Source organism: Periplaneta americana, chromosome 3 (assembly GCF_040183065.1).
Source record: "Periplaneta americana isolate PAMFEO1 chromosome 3, P.americana_PAMFEO1_priV1, whole genome shotgun sequence".
Classification (NCBI taxonomy): domain Eukaryota; kingdom Metazoa; phylum Arthropoda; class Insecta; order Blattodea; family Blattidae; genus Periplaneta; species Periplaneta americana.
Genome location: NC_091119.1, coordinates 102,677,119 through 102,693,080, shown reverse-complemented (window position 1 = coordinate 102,693,080; position 15,962 = coordinate 102,677,119). Strand labels below are relative to the sequence as shown.

Genomic DNA, 15,962 nt, shown 5'->3' with positions numbered 1-15,962 from the left:
CGGCTCGCGGGCCGAGGCCTGTTGTCGCTGCAGTCCGCGCCGCTTTGTTCGCTGCTCCCATTCTGGGTTCCGTCCTTTTGTTGTAGTGGCTTCTTATCTGTTCTGTTTAGGACCGGGTACCAACACTTGTTTAGCTTTACGCCTTCTTCCTTCTTCTTGCGGCCCGCGAGCCGCACTATAAATACGCTCGCACAACCAGACACAGGATCAGTTGCCTCAGGTACGCCGAGAAGAGTCTTGCGACCTCGGATACCACTCCACTGAAGATGTCTGCCGCAGTTGCAGACGAAACGTCTGATATAAAACCAACTAATAGACCACGGCCTCTCAGCCCGGATAATGAATCTACTTCTATTCCACCTATAATAGAAACAAGAATACACATGTCTGTAAGTTTTAAGGTTATGATTATTTTCATTTATTGCGTCTACGTGAATAGGTTAACAAATGATTTTACAAGTTCAGCATTCACATACATAAGTCGAGGGTTAAACGATCGCTGAGGGACTTCCGCTGATTTTGAAATAGACACTGACCCACTTAGGTTAATTTCAATTAAGAAACATGCCAAACGAATTATCTTTGCACCAAAAACAGATCCTCCCTGGACCAAATTATCGTATTTTATAATTATTTGAATGCAACAGAAGTCAGAAGTCTTGCTAAAATCGGCGGAAGTCCCTCAACGCTCGTTTTGCCAAATCGAGCTTTGGGAAATCTTCGCCAAAGCGGCAAATAATTATGACAAATCACGATGAGCACTGGCAGAACTATGTTTCCATTTCATCCACCTCAAATACAGTTTTTTCTTATATTAGGCTAAGGAAAGAATTCGTCTAACAGATGCACTCCTACGCAATAACAATTCGATACTCAGCCCCGGAACAATTTTTCCCTTGAAATTATTCAGTCTGCTTCACAGGGAACTTTACCTGAAAAACTAGACTTGCATAATAGGCCTATATACGTTACTGTAGGTACCTTAACAGAAAACCACAATTCTGAATTGCACAGAGTTTGTGTACACTCGATGTGGGTCTCTGGCGTCTTTTCAGACTCGAGTTGTGTGGATATAAGGGGGAAAATTGAAACGGTGTCGGATGGAGTTTCTGGGTAGCTCGGTGGAGCGCTGGTATGTTCCACCAGAGGTCCCAGGATTGATACCCGACCCTGGAACAATTTTTTCCTTGAAATTATTGAAGTCTGCTTCATAGGAGCTTTACCTGAAAACTGGACTTGCATAACAAACAATTCATTCATAGCGTTCTGCCCAAGGGCAGATCTTTCACTGCAAACCCAACATTCTCCAATCTTTTCTATTTTTTGTCTTCCTTTCTGTCTCCGCATATGATTCATATATCTTAATGTCTTCTTCTGACCCGAACTCTTCTTCCGTTCACCATTCCTTCAGAAGGCAGTTTCTTTTCAACCTTCTCCTCTTCCTGATCCGTTTCAGCATCATTCTTTCTTTCCACTGCTGCTGCCGCTTTCCATGAAGTTTATTTTGAGCTAACAAATTTCTCTGCTTGAAACCTGGAGGATCAGAGTAATTGTTTTGTTCCTGTTGTCTATTAGGGCCTAGCATTATGTGCACAGCTTTAAATGTAAGGATCAAGTTTAATTTTGGACAATAAATTAATGCTCACTCAAATTATATTTTGTCTAAATTATGTGTGTACCTCCTGAATATGTATTGCAGATTCGCATGTTGTTTCATTGCCACATAATTAAAATGATAGAATTTTTTTTCTGTTTCGTAATTCACACTTTATTTGCTTTTGTACGTAATACAATAGGGTCCTAGTATGAAAATTTAAAATGTAAATTTCTGGAACTCTTAAATGAACTTACTTACTTACTTACTTACTGGCTTTTAAGGAACCCGAAGGTTCATTGCCGCCCTCACATAAGCCCGCCATTGGTCCCTATCCTGAGCAAGATTAATCCAGTCTCTATCATCATATCCCACCTCCCTCAAATCCATTTTAATATTATCCTCCCACCTACGTCTCGGTCTCCCTAAAGGTCTTTTTCCCTCCGGCCTCCCAACTAACACTCTATATGCATTTCTGGATTCACCCATACGTGCTACATGCCCTGCCCATCTCAAACGTCTGGATTTAATGTTCCTAATTATGTCAGGTGAAGAATACAATGCGTGCAGTTCTGCGTTGTGTAACTTTCTCCATTCTCCTGTAACTTCATCCCTATATGCCCCAAATATTTTCCTAAGCATCTTATTCCTCATAGAAGCTATCCTTTATATGGTCGTCTTTCTCTTCTGTAGGGGCATGTGCGTTTATAACTACGATATCGCACCATCTACCCTTAAGTACTAAATACGATAACCTATCACCGATAAATTCGACCTTTTTTACTGCTAATTTTATTCTTTTATGAGTAAAGAATCCTGTTCCTAATTGGTGATTATCGTTTCCTTCCCCATAATACAACAAATAATCTCCTATTTCTGTTATGCCATTCCCATCGAACCTAACCTCCTGTACTCCCACAAAGTCTATTCTATATCTAGCTATTTCTTTTGCTAATAATGTTACCCATCCTGTTCTATATAGACTTGTAACATTCCAAGTACCAAATCTCAAAACCTTATTCCTTTGCTGTGGTCGTGCCAGAGAATCAGTCCCATTCCGAGGCTTATTTGAAGGATTCGTAACAAGCTGTCTTTTACGGTGATGGGTTGTTAGCCCTTCGCCCACCCTCAAGTTGTAGGATCACCCCTCATCGGCTGTCCGCGACTGCTTATTCAATATATTCACAGCTACCCTCCATATCTGGAGGCCGTCTCCTCGATCCACAACCTGAGGACGCACCATGCCGTGGTGATAGGGACCCACAATACATGGACTCTTAAATGAACAATTATATTAATTGTTCTTATTTAATCAAATTCTTAACTCAGGGTAACTGAAATAATACGGAAATGATAAAGAATAATCTACTGTTAAGTAAATTATTACAGGATGAAATTAATAATGGACTGGAGACCCTTCTTTCAAGACAGTGTCACCTAGAAGCAAAACTTCGTGGCATTACAAAGTATTGCCAGATCGTCCATTCTGATGCCCAGAAACTTGCTGAGATGATAACATTTACTTCAACTCTGGCAGAGAATGTTAGTGCTAAAGTGTGTCGGCTAGATATTGCCAGGTGATTGGTGATTTTAAACAGAATACATTTTCTTTTTGCGAATTCAGAGAGATTACAGTTATAAGTGATTTAACATTTGAATTTCTTAGATGTATAAAGGATGGCTAAGGGATGACTATGGTATGAAAGGTGGATAAGAGCTGACTATTGGACGAGGGAAAAGAAGTGAAGCCAATACTGAAGGAGCTGGAGAGGTCCCATCTGTAGGAGAGTGCTGAAAGATCTATGGACAAGCAGAGAATAGTGTATATTAGAAGTCAATGAATGTGGAGTGTTTTAAAACCCTTTTATTACATATCTGTGCGTGTGTGGTGTAGCCAATTTCTCTTTAATTTCCTGTCCAGTTTCAGCATTATTGTTTCTTCACCCACTCTTTCTAGCACTGCTTCATTTCTTATTTTGTCTGCTGTCTCATACAAAGTCACATTCCACACAAAACTCTTCACTGGTCTCATAGTTCTTCTTCCAAAGTTTCGTAGAAAATGCTCCTTTTTCTATTAAAAACTTCCTTTGTCATTGCTATTCTCCTTTTGACTTCCTGGCAACAGCTCATGTTCCTACACTCCAAGTATCTGAAGCTGTCTACTTGTTACTGACTCATTTCGAATTCGCACATTTATCACCTTTATTTTTCTACCAGTAACCATGGTCTTCGTTATCTTCATCCCATACTGCTCTCAGCTCTCATTTAGCTCCATTAGCATATTCCTTATTATCATCTTCTTTTTCTACTAACAACGCCATGTCGTCAGCAAATCTTATGCACTTTATTCTTCCTCCTACTATCACCCCTTCTGAAAATAGTTCTTCTCTAAATCCTCCAAGTAGATGTTAAACAGGAAGGTGATGAAGAGCTTCCTTGTCCTTACTGCACTTCCCTGCACATTTCTTGACCTATTCTAACTTTGACTCGCTGTTTCATATAAGGATTACTTAATAGCCTCCTCTCTTTCCTAATCACACCAATTTTCTTCACGATTTGCATAAATTTATTCTAGTGCACTTTATTAAAACCTTTTCTACCACCACAGATATTACATACGTTTCTTTACTTTTTTTCTGATATCTCTTGCTGATTGCAGCCCAGTTACATCTCTCGTACCTTTTCCCTTCCTGAAATCAAATTTTTCCTCTTTCAACTCTCCTTCCTCTTAGAATATAAACATCGATTCAGTATTTGCAGGAGAATCTTTGCTGAGTGCGATATCAAGTTGATAGTCCTGAACTTATTAAATTTTTTTGGTATTATTTTTCTTTGATACTGGCAGCCTTACTGTCTCCGTGAAATCTTGAGGCCATTTGCCTTTCTCATATATTTCGTTACACAGTGATAGAAATTCTGAAAGTTGTCTATGATAGAAATTCTGAAAGTTGTCATCTCTCTTTTTTATGAATGGGGATAATAATATATGATAATTTCCTTTCATAAGGTGTATTGTTTTAAATTTTTAACAGATTTATATCCCTCAAGTCTGGGCCTTCAGTATCTCGGTCGTTGTTTTGTGCTTGATATTTAATAAACTTGTTTGGGGGTGAACAATTTAGCATTTCGCTAAAGTGCTCCCTCCATCTTGAAATTTCATTTCTGCAGGTCAGCATATTTCCTTTCTTAACTTCAATAGTTGGATATTATGGCTAATAATCTTTTTTTATACTTTTGAAATAATAGTGATAACGGGCTATTTTTGTAATAATCACAGATCGAAGTTTTCAGTATATTGGCAGTAATATTTAATGTACATTTTGTTCATTATTTCTTGAATTACTTTGAGTGGTTAAAATCAAATGTAACCATCAAGGTTAGGTTGAAATATGGAATGGTTGGAAGAGAAAGAAAATTTAAAAAGGGAAAGAAAACATTTTGTGTAGTTTTTAAAGCGACTTCTTTCTCACTATACTGTTATGTTACTGTATGCTGTAAAATCTTATGATTATTTTTCATTGTGTAGTTTTTAATGGAACTTTTTTCACAATATTTATATTGTTGTGTTACTTATGCTAAAAAGTATTATTGTTTTAATCCCATATTACATAGAGCCAGCAGAGAGTTCTGATCTGCAGCTGTGTAGTGACGGGGTGCAGACTGCTCTTCGAAATGAAGATTATGAGGAAGCAGCAACCCATGTACATCGCTTTCTTTCAGTGGATCAACATCTTTTGAAACAGACCGCTGATGATGTGGCTGAAGGTATGAATTTTTAACATCGTAATGAACAGAAATTTAATGTAAAATGAAACAGTTGCTGATTCAAGGATAGTTATTGTAACTGCTGGTAATCAAAAGTGCCAAAACGTACTGCACATATGAAGGTATAACTGGTAGTGTTAGTGTATAGCTTAGATTTTTTATGTAGCCTACTGTGTATTCTATTGTTATCATGTTATCGGAGAAGCTCTTTATATACCATAAGTTGAAAGATTACCTTGATGGTGAAATGATAGCTAAGGATGATGAATAAAAGTGAATTCTAATATAGACGACGACAAGCAACGGGTAAATTTTGCCTGGAGATCTCTCATTCAGGGACAGGTTTCTTTCACTTGTTAAACTCTGATGTATGACCTGACTTTACTTTTCTTTCAAAAAAAGCTTTGATAAGAGTTTTCATCATTCTTAAAAATACCATTGTGTTCAGATAGGTCCAAAAATAACAGGCCATCTACTGTAAACAAAAGTAACTAAAAATAACTCATTTAAGCAATTGGTAACGAAAGTAACGAATTTAAAAGACTCGAATAGTCGTGAATAACGAAATTACACATACTATTATTCTGCTTCACTTATTTAATGTTGTCACAACTGCCTCTGTTACAGTGGTCGATAGTGATTACATATGTAAGTCTGATATAGTCTAGAAGGCTGGGAGAAAAGTTGGCTGCTTGTCTATTGCACTGAAGATCAGATGACCTGTGGAACAAGTCTGAACGAGTTGGCTCAGGTAGTAGCATTTGCGACTCGCAGTCAGGAGATCCCAGGTTCAAACCCCATGGCCGACCAATCTGACTAGTGTTTTTCACGGTTTCACTTAGTCACAATGGCCGGATTGAAAACTTGCATACCATGATTCATCACCAGCTCAGTCACCAATATCATAAACATTAATCGAAAATTTGAGTCGGTTACCTACACACAAACTATCTACAACACAACAATAGAAACAGGAATAGTAAAAGGGGCTTACTTATATACCCGCAGATACTAAAACACGCGAGATGACCGTGAATGTTAAAGCGTGTATAAATAAACTTAACAAAAAGAAAAAAAAAGTCTGATGATAAATCATTAGTTAAATAAAACGTGTTTAATGTTTTTTCATTGTGCTTATGAATAATTGATAAGTTGTAGTACGTAACTAAAATGTAACTAATTTTTGTTTCACATCTTCGGTAGACACCTAAATAAGCAGGTAACCAACTATTGGACTATTGAACATGACATTGAAAAAATGTTGCTCTGTTTTTGCACATAAATGGACTTTCAGTTATAATTAATACATCCAGTATATAGCCCATCTACTGTAAATATTGCAAAAGGAAGAATATTTCTCCCTTAAGGTTATGCCCTACTGAGATCTGATGAAATATTTCAATTTTTACCATTTTTAAATTTTCCCACCAAAAACTCATATGGTCTATGATAAATATTTGTGCAAAGTTTCGTTTCATTATTCGAATTGTAGGTGACCTAAATATTAATTCTTTTAAAGGGCTGTAAGCTAACCAGGCCATCTAACCTTTAAACCCAGTTTCTGGGATATAATATTTTTTTGCATTTTTCAATCTAGGAATCCAGACTTATCAAAAACTAAGTAAGATAATGCAGTGGCATTTTTACTACATATTTTAAACACTGTATTCCAGGGACATTTTTATTTTATTTTTATGTTGCTTGAAAAATACAGCCAATGCATGACCTTAAGAAAAAAATTTAAAAAAATTCAAGATAATTTCTTTATTCGGAACCACAAATAAAAACAAAAATCGAATACACAGTCTCATCACTCTTCAGCTGGATGTCAAGCCATGAAACTAGAAACAGATCTTTATTCTTCCATGTGTAATATAATTTATTGGTAAGATATGAATTTGTCTATTTAATTTTTTATGGATCAAAGTTAGAAACCAAAAATTCTTAAAATTTCAACAACATCATCTAATCTTAAAGGAAAGAAATTGGTGATTAAAACTTAATTGAAATCATATCAAAATTGTGGAAGTCGTAAAAATCAGTAGCACATACCTTTAAATAAAGTACAACCTCTATTTAATGAGTCATTGGGGACCTTGTTTTTTTTATTTCCTTAAGTGGGGCTTCCATAAATATAAGAGATAATCATAAAAGAGGGGAGAGTGAGGAGGGGGAGAGTATTGGGGAAATTCTACATTTTTTTAAATAATTCTAGTTGTGCAGCCTAAAATTCTCCAAGGATTCTTTTCTTAAATGTGGGTATGTTATAGAACCGAGTTTGCTTAAATTGGGTTTTGAACTTATGTGTGTGGTATATTCTCTAGGTTAAAAGAAAACAAGCCATAAAATCCGCGAATTCATTGCCTACAGGAGCATTAATCAGGATTATACATATGTAGACAGGATGATGCAATTGCATTATCTCTTTTCGTTTACATGTTAATCATTACATTAATTATTTATAATCAAAGTAAATCATTTAGAACCTACATAAATGTAAAATTATATAACTTATCTTATATTTGTGCTGTGTTCAGCCTCAGAGTTTCTGGCCACAGTTCATGAGGTTCCAAGTTCGATTCTGGTTAGAGCACAGGAACTTTTCCTTCTTGTGTTCGTCCATGATCTAGGTTAAGTCTCTCTCCTGCACTGCACAACCACACAATATCATTGGAGCAGTGTCACTCTGCCTACACATAATCCACTGCCAAGAAATGTCCAAAGACAATGTGGTGGCATTTGAGGGAAATATTTGTGCAGTTGGTAATTGAATTGATTTTCTGTTCTAGATTGCACAAGTGTTACGAACTAATTTTCACTACTGCATGAAGCTGCAACCCAGCTTGGGGCTGTCGTTACACAGAAATTTGACGAAGCAGTGCGTGCTGAAGATTTAGCATCAGTAGAGAGTTTTTTTAAGATCTTTCCTCTTCTTGGAATGCAAGATGAAGGTCTGATTAAGTTCTGATTGTACCTATGTTCAAAGGTAATATTACAAAATCATGCAGTTCTTACTTCAATTTTTCTGTCTTTGTTTTCTATTCTAATGTGTTTATCTTCAAAAAATAATGTTTTGGTAGGATAATTTTATTTATGCTTTAGTATTTCTGAGCTTTAGCTCGGACATCTCCCACATAAAGAGATCTGGCTAAGTCTTATGAATTTAATTATATTTGAGTCAAATACGAAATTGGGATGTACATTTGCAAAGCACCAAAGAAGCTGCAGTTAGAATTATATTGAGATGTTTTATATATTTTGAGAGTATGAGTAAATGAAATTAGATTCAGAATTTAAAAAAAATATGCAAGGCGAGGTACAAATACAATAAAACTTCATTTGTGCATTTCTCACTTACACATTTTCTCACTTATACTTTTTTTTCTTAAGTTCCGGCAAAATTCTTCTACTTTTCATGTTAATTTATTTGAGTTATACGTTTTTCGCACTTATCGTATTTTAAACCCTGAGAGGTACAAAACTTCATTTATACGTCCTAATTCAATTTTGCTCGAAATTAGGTTTGCCATGAAATATAAGAACGCGAAAATACCGTATTTACGCCATCGAATATAATGCGCACACCAATTTTTTTATCCAAAAATCCAGAAAAAAAAATTGCTAAAAACCACTCAAGTTTAAAATTATGTTATCAAGACAGGTTATAAAGGGACTCTTACCTATACATCACATTCATGCTCATTTGAGTATCAGAACTGGAACATCTGGTGAACAGGTTTGGGTTGGTGTCAGAACATTGACAATGACTAACGTCATGCTACCCAGTGGTGATATTCAGCCGGTTCGCACCAGTTCAGATAAACCGGTTGTTAAATTATTTTTAGATATTATTTGCAATTACCATGGACATATACCGTATTTTTTTTAGCATAGGTACACATGAGAGAACTGGTTGTTAAACTTCTTCAATATCACCACTGATGCTACCCTTTCATCAGTAATTATTGGTAAATTTTTTTGGTTTGATGCGCAGTTGTTGAGAGTTGTGTTCATAAAATTTCACAGTAAAAGAAAAAATATTATTGTCATTTTAGCAGTAAAAATATTATTCTTATTAAATAAATGGACAAGAAATTACAAATGAAAAGTGCGCAACGAGTGTTTTTGTACGTACAATAAATTTGTTAAAACTGAATAATTTGGTAGGATAATAAGCCTGTTTTGAGGTGAATTTTTTTACACTAGAACTAATGTTCAGTTCAGTTTTGACTCCTTTAAAAGAGGTTATTAATGAGTAGGAAGAGAAACTGTTTTCTTTCGTAAAAGGGAGTAGAGTGATGACCAAAGGGTAAGTACAAGCAGAATTACAGCTGTTGTCAACCCTTCCTCCCGTATCTTTGTAAAAGTGAACTGAAGGAATTACCAAGGCCGCGTACTCAGTAAACATATCTTCCTGATTAATGGAAGGGGGTGCGAAGTCGGTCAGTACCTACTGCCTAATGGCTATAAAAAAGTGAACATTATTAATTACATTGAACGTAATCTATCCTGTGTGTATAGCAATGTCTGTAGTATAAAAACAGACTTCGGTTTTAGTGAACCTCGGATATAGTGAACGAAATATGCTGGTCCGGAGTTGACTATATATAAACTTCAACCAAAAAATGTCGTGTTGAGAGATAAGATATTTTGTGTATTTGTATATTAAAAAGTGTTCTATTGAGAAAACATTAACTGAGCGCAATTCTGCAAGATGCTACTATATTTTGATTCTGCATATTAAGAACATTTACTAGCTCACACTTGTCGACATAGACGTAGAAGGTTTGGCCTGTTCTTAGGTGTGTATAGACTGTGTATTAAAGGTGTTTTCTGTACTTTTTCGGTGGAATTGCATCTCTTTTGAAGTAACATATTTTCTGAGGTGGAAAGCGAACTAAGAAATATGTTATGCTTATACATTTTGTACAATTGTAGCACTTACCTTTTTTATTCGTAGCTTCAAGAAACAGCTCATCAGAATCTGCTAGTTGCCTTGGAGACGATCCCTTCTAATAAGCGAGCTAGTGTTATCTATGCTGATACGTTGACTCTACTGTTTGAAGGAATTGCTCGGATCAGTGAAATTCATCAACCTCTTGTGGAGACTTATTATGGTTTGTGAATATTTTTGTATTCCAAATATTTTTTGAACATGTTATGCTTTCGTCTGAAACGTAATTAGTATTGCCATGAAGATTTTTATGTCAAATATACCATGTTAATAATAATATACAATTATTTACTATTACATCTGTATAAAATAGAAATTGAAAACAATCAAAATACATTTTTTTTTGTAATGACAGCAGCTTCGTCATGAATAGAAAATACCTCTAAATCCGCTGAGTCATCAATAACATTCGCGCTCATTTGTTTATTGTTATTGTTAAGTCATCTTAATTGTATATGTTTCTCCTTCATAAGGAAATGGAAGGAAGTCTACAAATTGTGGCTTTATGTGAAGATTTAGGTGTAGAAGACATTTTGTTGATACAAATGTTTTCAGAAGAAAGAACAGCATTGAGTGCTGTCATGGAGGCGATATTTAATCGTATGGGGAAAAGAAAATTTTATCTGTATGGAGCCATACAGCATATGGGTGCCTAAGTTTTGCACACGGAGATCTGTACAGATCTTAGATCATCTCTTGCTGTTCCTAATGTATTTTGTGTGATGTTCATAAACAAAAATTGTCCACCTCTGCAGCACTGGAATCCACAATTATATAAAATAATGGTTGAAAAACAAGAAGTGCTGCAAATACACACTCCAAGATTCATGAGACAAGTGTGCATCTATGGTGGGGCTACATGGTGTATTCTTTAAATCTTGTACAATTAAAATGTAAAGCAAAACAATTTCTTTACTTCTTCTTTAATATTAAAAAATCATTAAATGACAGTCTGAGAGATAGAGAGAGCAGAGTAGAATATAGTTCAAGGGAGAAAACAAGGGTGGGGCGTATGACCAAGAAAAAAATTACCATGACAGCACTGGCAGCACCCTGATATTGTTGGTGATATTCAATCTCAAAGGAGCAGCCCAGCCATTGTTTCATCACAGCATTAAGGTTCACGTTATCTGCTTTGAATAGTCACTGCTTATTACTAAAGCCCGGATTTCTAAGCAAAATGCACATTCTTTTCCACACTGTTAAAGGTAAGCAGAAAGATTATACTTTGTAAGACACACCTAGATAAGAAGTTTTAACTATGTTTGTTAGTGCTAATAAATGCTTATTTCGCAGGAAAACGTTTTGCTTCCTTATTTTACGATTTTTAATTCAAACTGCATATTTTACCCAAAGCTGTGATTTTAAAAGTGTGTTATTTCACACCTAGCCGCCATTTATCACTGATTCCATTTTTTTTATTGGCTAATAAAAATTAGCTTCAGTCGAATGCGTAAGAAAGCAATGCTAGGATATGACCCAGGATGATGCAAAATAATACTGCGTAGTTTTAATTAGAGAACCTTGGGATTCCCCGCCAAGCTTCTGTGACTAGGCAGGTCAATCGGTTATTGCACTTATCGCATTATCAGAATGATGTCATGTGCCTGGATGGTGAATCCCCGAGTTCCAAGCTGCAGTGTGCAAGTTGTGCAATACGCGTTGGTTCAATGAGGTGTGTGTGATTGCTGCTGTTGTAGTTACGGAATGCCACCCACAAAAACCTCTCAATCAGCATTCTTACGCAAAGGCGTAAATGAGTTTGGGAGTAATATTTCCAGTGAGGCAGCAGTGTCTTATTTTGTTTGGTGTGTGAAGAAAGTGTTTCTGCGAAGAAAAAATATGGCACTGTGCAGCATATTAATGCAATGCGGCATGAGGAGAGGTTTAAGAATAAATCTAAGTTAAACCAGGAACTGATTGAAAGCAGTGTACAGTCGAGTTCTAGCGATACATTTCAAGAGACTCGTGCTTAGCATTAGCGGGTTCCGACATTCGTTGTGGAAATTGAATAATGTGCAGCTTCGGGTATTTTTAGAAGAATTCACAAACAAAAGGGTGCCGGACGAATCTACATCGCCCAATAACTATATGCCACAGTGTTTTCAAGAAGTAATTTGTAATATTCGGGATAAACTGAAGCACGAAAACATACGAATTTCTATTGATGAAACCACAGATGCATCGGGACAGTGCGTGTGTAGTGCTGTAGTGGGAAGCAGGCAGCAGATCATTTCTTCTTAATATACAAATAGCTGCTTGACTGAGTAAATAATTCCACTGTTGCAAAATTTTTCAACGACTCGTTACTTTTCTTGTGGCTGGGAAGGGATGCGGTATGACAATTTATTGTTATTTCTCAGTGATGCTGCTGCATATATTGTTAAAGCGGGAGCTGATTTAAAAGCTCTTTACCCTAAATTAGTTCACTTGACGTGCCTTGCATTGTGTCACTGAAACTGTTGGAAGTCAGTACAAAGACGTGGATCTTCTTGTTTCCAGGTGACAGCCTTCAATAAGGGAAGAGTTCTACGAAACAAATAATTTATCATTATATTTCCGTGTATTCGTTTTTGCTTATTTTGGGGCTTCTTTTCAGCATTTTTCGTACTTATTTTACTGTTTGATTGTGCTTAGAAATCCGCGCTTTACTTATTACAGTAGCATATATGTCTTGATTCTGATGGGCCCTGCAATTAATGGCATCATGATAGAATTACAGACAGGTGGAGTGTGAAAACTCTCTTATGTCTTTGGCTCTTCTTCTCTTGTCTCAGCTTAACTGATATCTGGATTTCCATGCACTGTCAAATCTTAAAACATGCATGCATTCATGCACCATCATACGACAAAACATGCACAATGAAGTGAAAAAAAACATTAAAAATATGCACTATCAAAATTGAGTTCTACGAGATGTTACATTTATACAGAATTTACAGTATCTACAATCCTCCAGACAATAAACTAGACCTAAATTCTATCCCCATAGAACCCAAAAGTATTTTAATAGGTGATTTTAATGCACACTCCCCTAGATGGGGCTACAGAGATATAAATTCAGCAGGAAGAGTCATAGAAGATCTAATAAACTCAACAATGGAATTAATATTTAATCCAAATGATCCACCCACTTACCTTCATTATAATGGTTTTGGTACAAATCCTGATCTTCTGATGGTGTCATCTGATATAATTGACAATACAAAAAGAGAAATAATAGAAGACCCAGGCTCAGGCCACGGAATCACCATAGACTCCATAACAGGGCTAATAAATAAAACTAATAAACCAAACATAAAAACTTCTTGGAATTTCAAAAAAGCAGATTGGTCCAATTTCCAAAATGAGATAGAAGGGAGGTGTAATATACTGCTAGAATCAGAGTTCAAGTCAACAGATGAAATGAATAAAAAAATTTGTGAAATATTATTGACAGCAGCCAAAAAACATATTCCCAAAGGAAAGTTAAAGAAATATAGCTACTTTTGGTCTCCATCTCTATCTAAGTTAAAACACGAAAGAACCAAGTGTCCAGAAGATGTACAAAACTGTAGAAGAAAAGCAGCCGCTTTTAAGAAAGAATTAATTTCTGCAAAGAAGACCAGTTTCACAAATTTTGTAGAACATATGGACTATAGGAAAGATGGAAATAAAATCTACAAATTTCTTAATAAAACAAAATTATCAAAAAATACAACAGAACCATTACAATATAATAACAAAGGCTTAACTACAGATAGGGAAATAGCAGAATCCCTTAACAAATTTTATGCTCAGTCTCAAAGAATGCCCCAAGCATACAAGGAAGAAGATAAAACTATCCAAAAAACTATCAGAAAAACTAACAAACCAAAAGATATACAAAATGATATTTTCAATCAAGATTTTAATGACACAGAACTGGATCTAGCAATAGAACAATTACAGAACAAAAAATCTCCAGGACCTGATAAGATCCACCCAGAGTTTATTAAACACCTTGGCAGGAAAGAAAAAGAAATCCTACTTAAACTGTATAACACATGTTGGAAAATGACTGTACCATCCGACTGGAAAAAAGCCATTATCATCCCGATTTTAAAGAAAAATAAACCTTCAAACAATATTAATAGCTTCAGACCAATATCTTTAACCAGCGTTATTGCAAAAGTGATGGAAAGAATGGTAGCATCTAGACTTAACTGGTTCCTAGAATACTACAACCTACTTAATAGTTCACAGACCGGCTTCAGACAGAATCATAGTACAAGTGAAAATGTACTTCTACTAAGCCAAGACATCAAGGAAGCTTTCAATAGACAAGAGGACACCTTAGCAGTATTCATTGATTTTCAGTCAGCATATGACTCAGTCTGGAGAAATAAATTAATTGAGAAGTTGCAATCATTAGGTGTGAAAAGTAACATGCTGAAATGGATAACCCAGTTTATTTCACAAAGATTTTGCGCTACAAAATATAATACATACATTTCCAAATATAAACAAACACACCAAGGACTTCCACAAGGTGCTGTTCTGAGCACAACGCTCTTTAATATTTATATAAACATCCTTCCATCAATAATACAAACTTCAGAAACCAAAATTGCTTTATTTGCTGACGACGTAGTCTTTTGGACTCCAGGCTCTCCAAAAAAACCTAAATTAATTAAAGACAGAATAGAAACAGCCCTAAACAAAGTACATGAATGGAGCTCCAAAAACCTCATGACTATTAATGTAGAAAAAACAACTTATGAATTATTTACACTAAAATATAAACCAGTGACTATTAACATAAATTATAATGATAAACCACTCAAAGCAGTTGATGATGCCAAATACTTGGGCATCACTTTCGACAGAAAACTTAGTTGGAAAAAACATATAACAAACATCTCAGAAAAGGTTGAAAAGAAACTGCAAATCCTGAAAAGTTAGCTGGTGCTAAATGGGGCTGCTCAAGGAGAGTCCTTAATACAACATACAAAATGTATATTAAACCAAACCTTTTGTACTGTTCTGAAGCTTTAATAACAGCAGCAAATGTTAACATCAATAAACTTGAACAAATACTAAATCAGGCTCTTCGCCTAATCACTGGAGCAGTTAAATCCACACCTGTTGATGCCATGCTTGCCTTAACAAGGATCCCATCAATAACAACAAAAATAGAAGAACAAGCACTGCTCCAACATGAGAAAATGTTACGACTGCCAAACTCTAAATGGACAGAAAAGAACCTCCCTTCTTCAATCCTTAAAACTCATAGTAGTTTCCTAGAAAAGGTAACAGAGATTAAATCTAAATTGAGCATTCCTAACACAAGAGAAAATTTACTTATAAGAGAAAATCCATTGGAATTATTGCAACCTATCTTCAGTTTGGAATTAACAGAGGAAATAAGTAAATCAGACACACCAAAAGAAATACAAAAACTTCTAACACAGGAAACGATCAATACTAGATACCCTACAGAAGAATGGCTACACATATATACTGATGGATCAACCACAGAAAACCTTACTGGAGCTGGAGTTACATGTACACATTTTTCCTTTTATCATTCTGTTGGCAGAGACACAACAAATTATGATGGTGAAATAGAGGCTATACACATTGCTCTCCGACAATTATTAAATCTTCCCTTAAATAAATATAACAAGA

At 35.6% G+C, this 15,962-nt stretch overlaps 1 pseudogene; it reads left to right on the top strand.

Moving 5' to 3' along the window:
* LOC138696341 (conserved oligomeric Golgi complex subunit 4-like) overlaps nt 1–15,962 on the top strand; it is a 77,047-nt pseudogene that overhangs the window by 28,593 nt on the left and 32,492 nt on the right.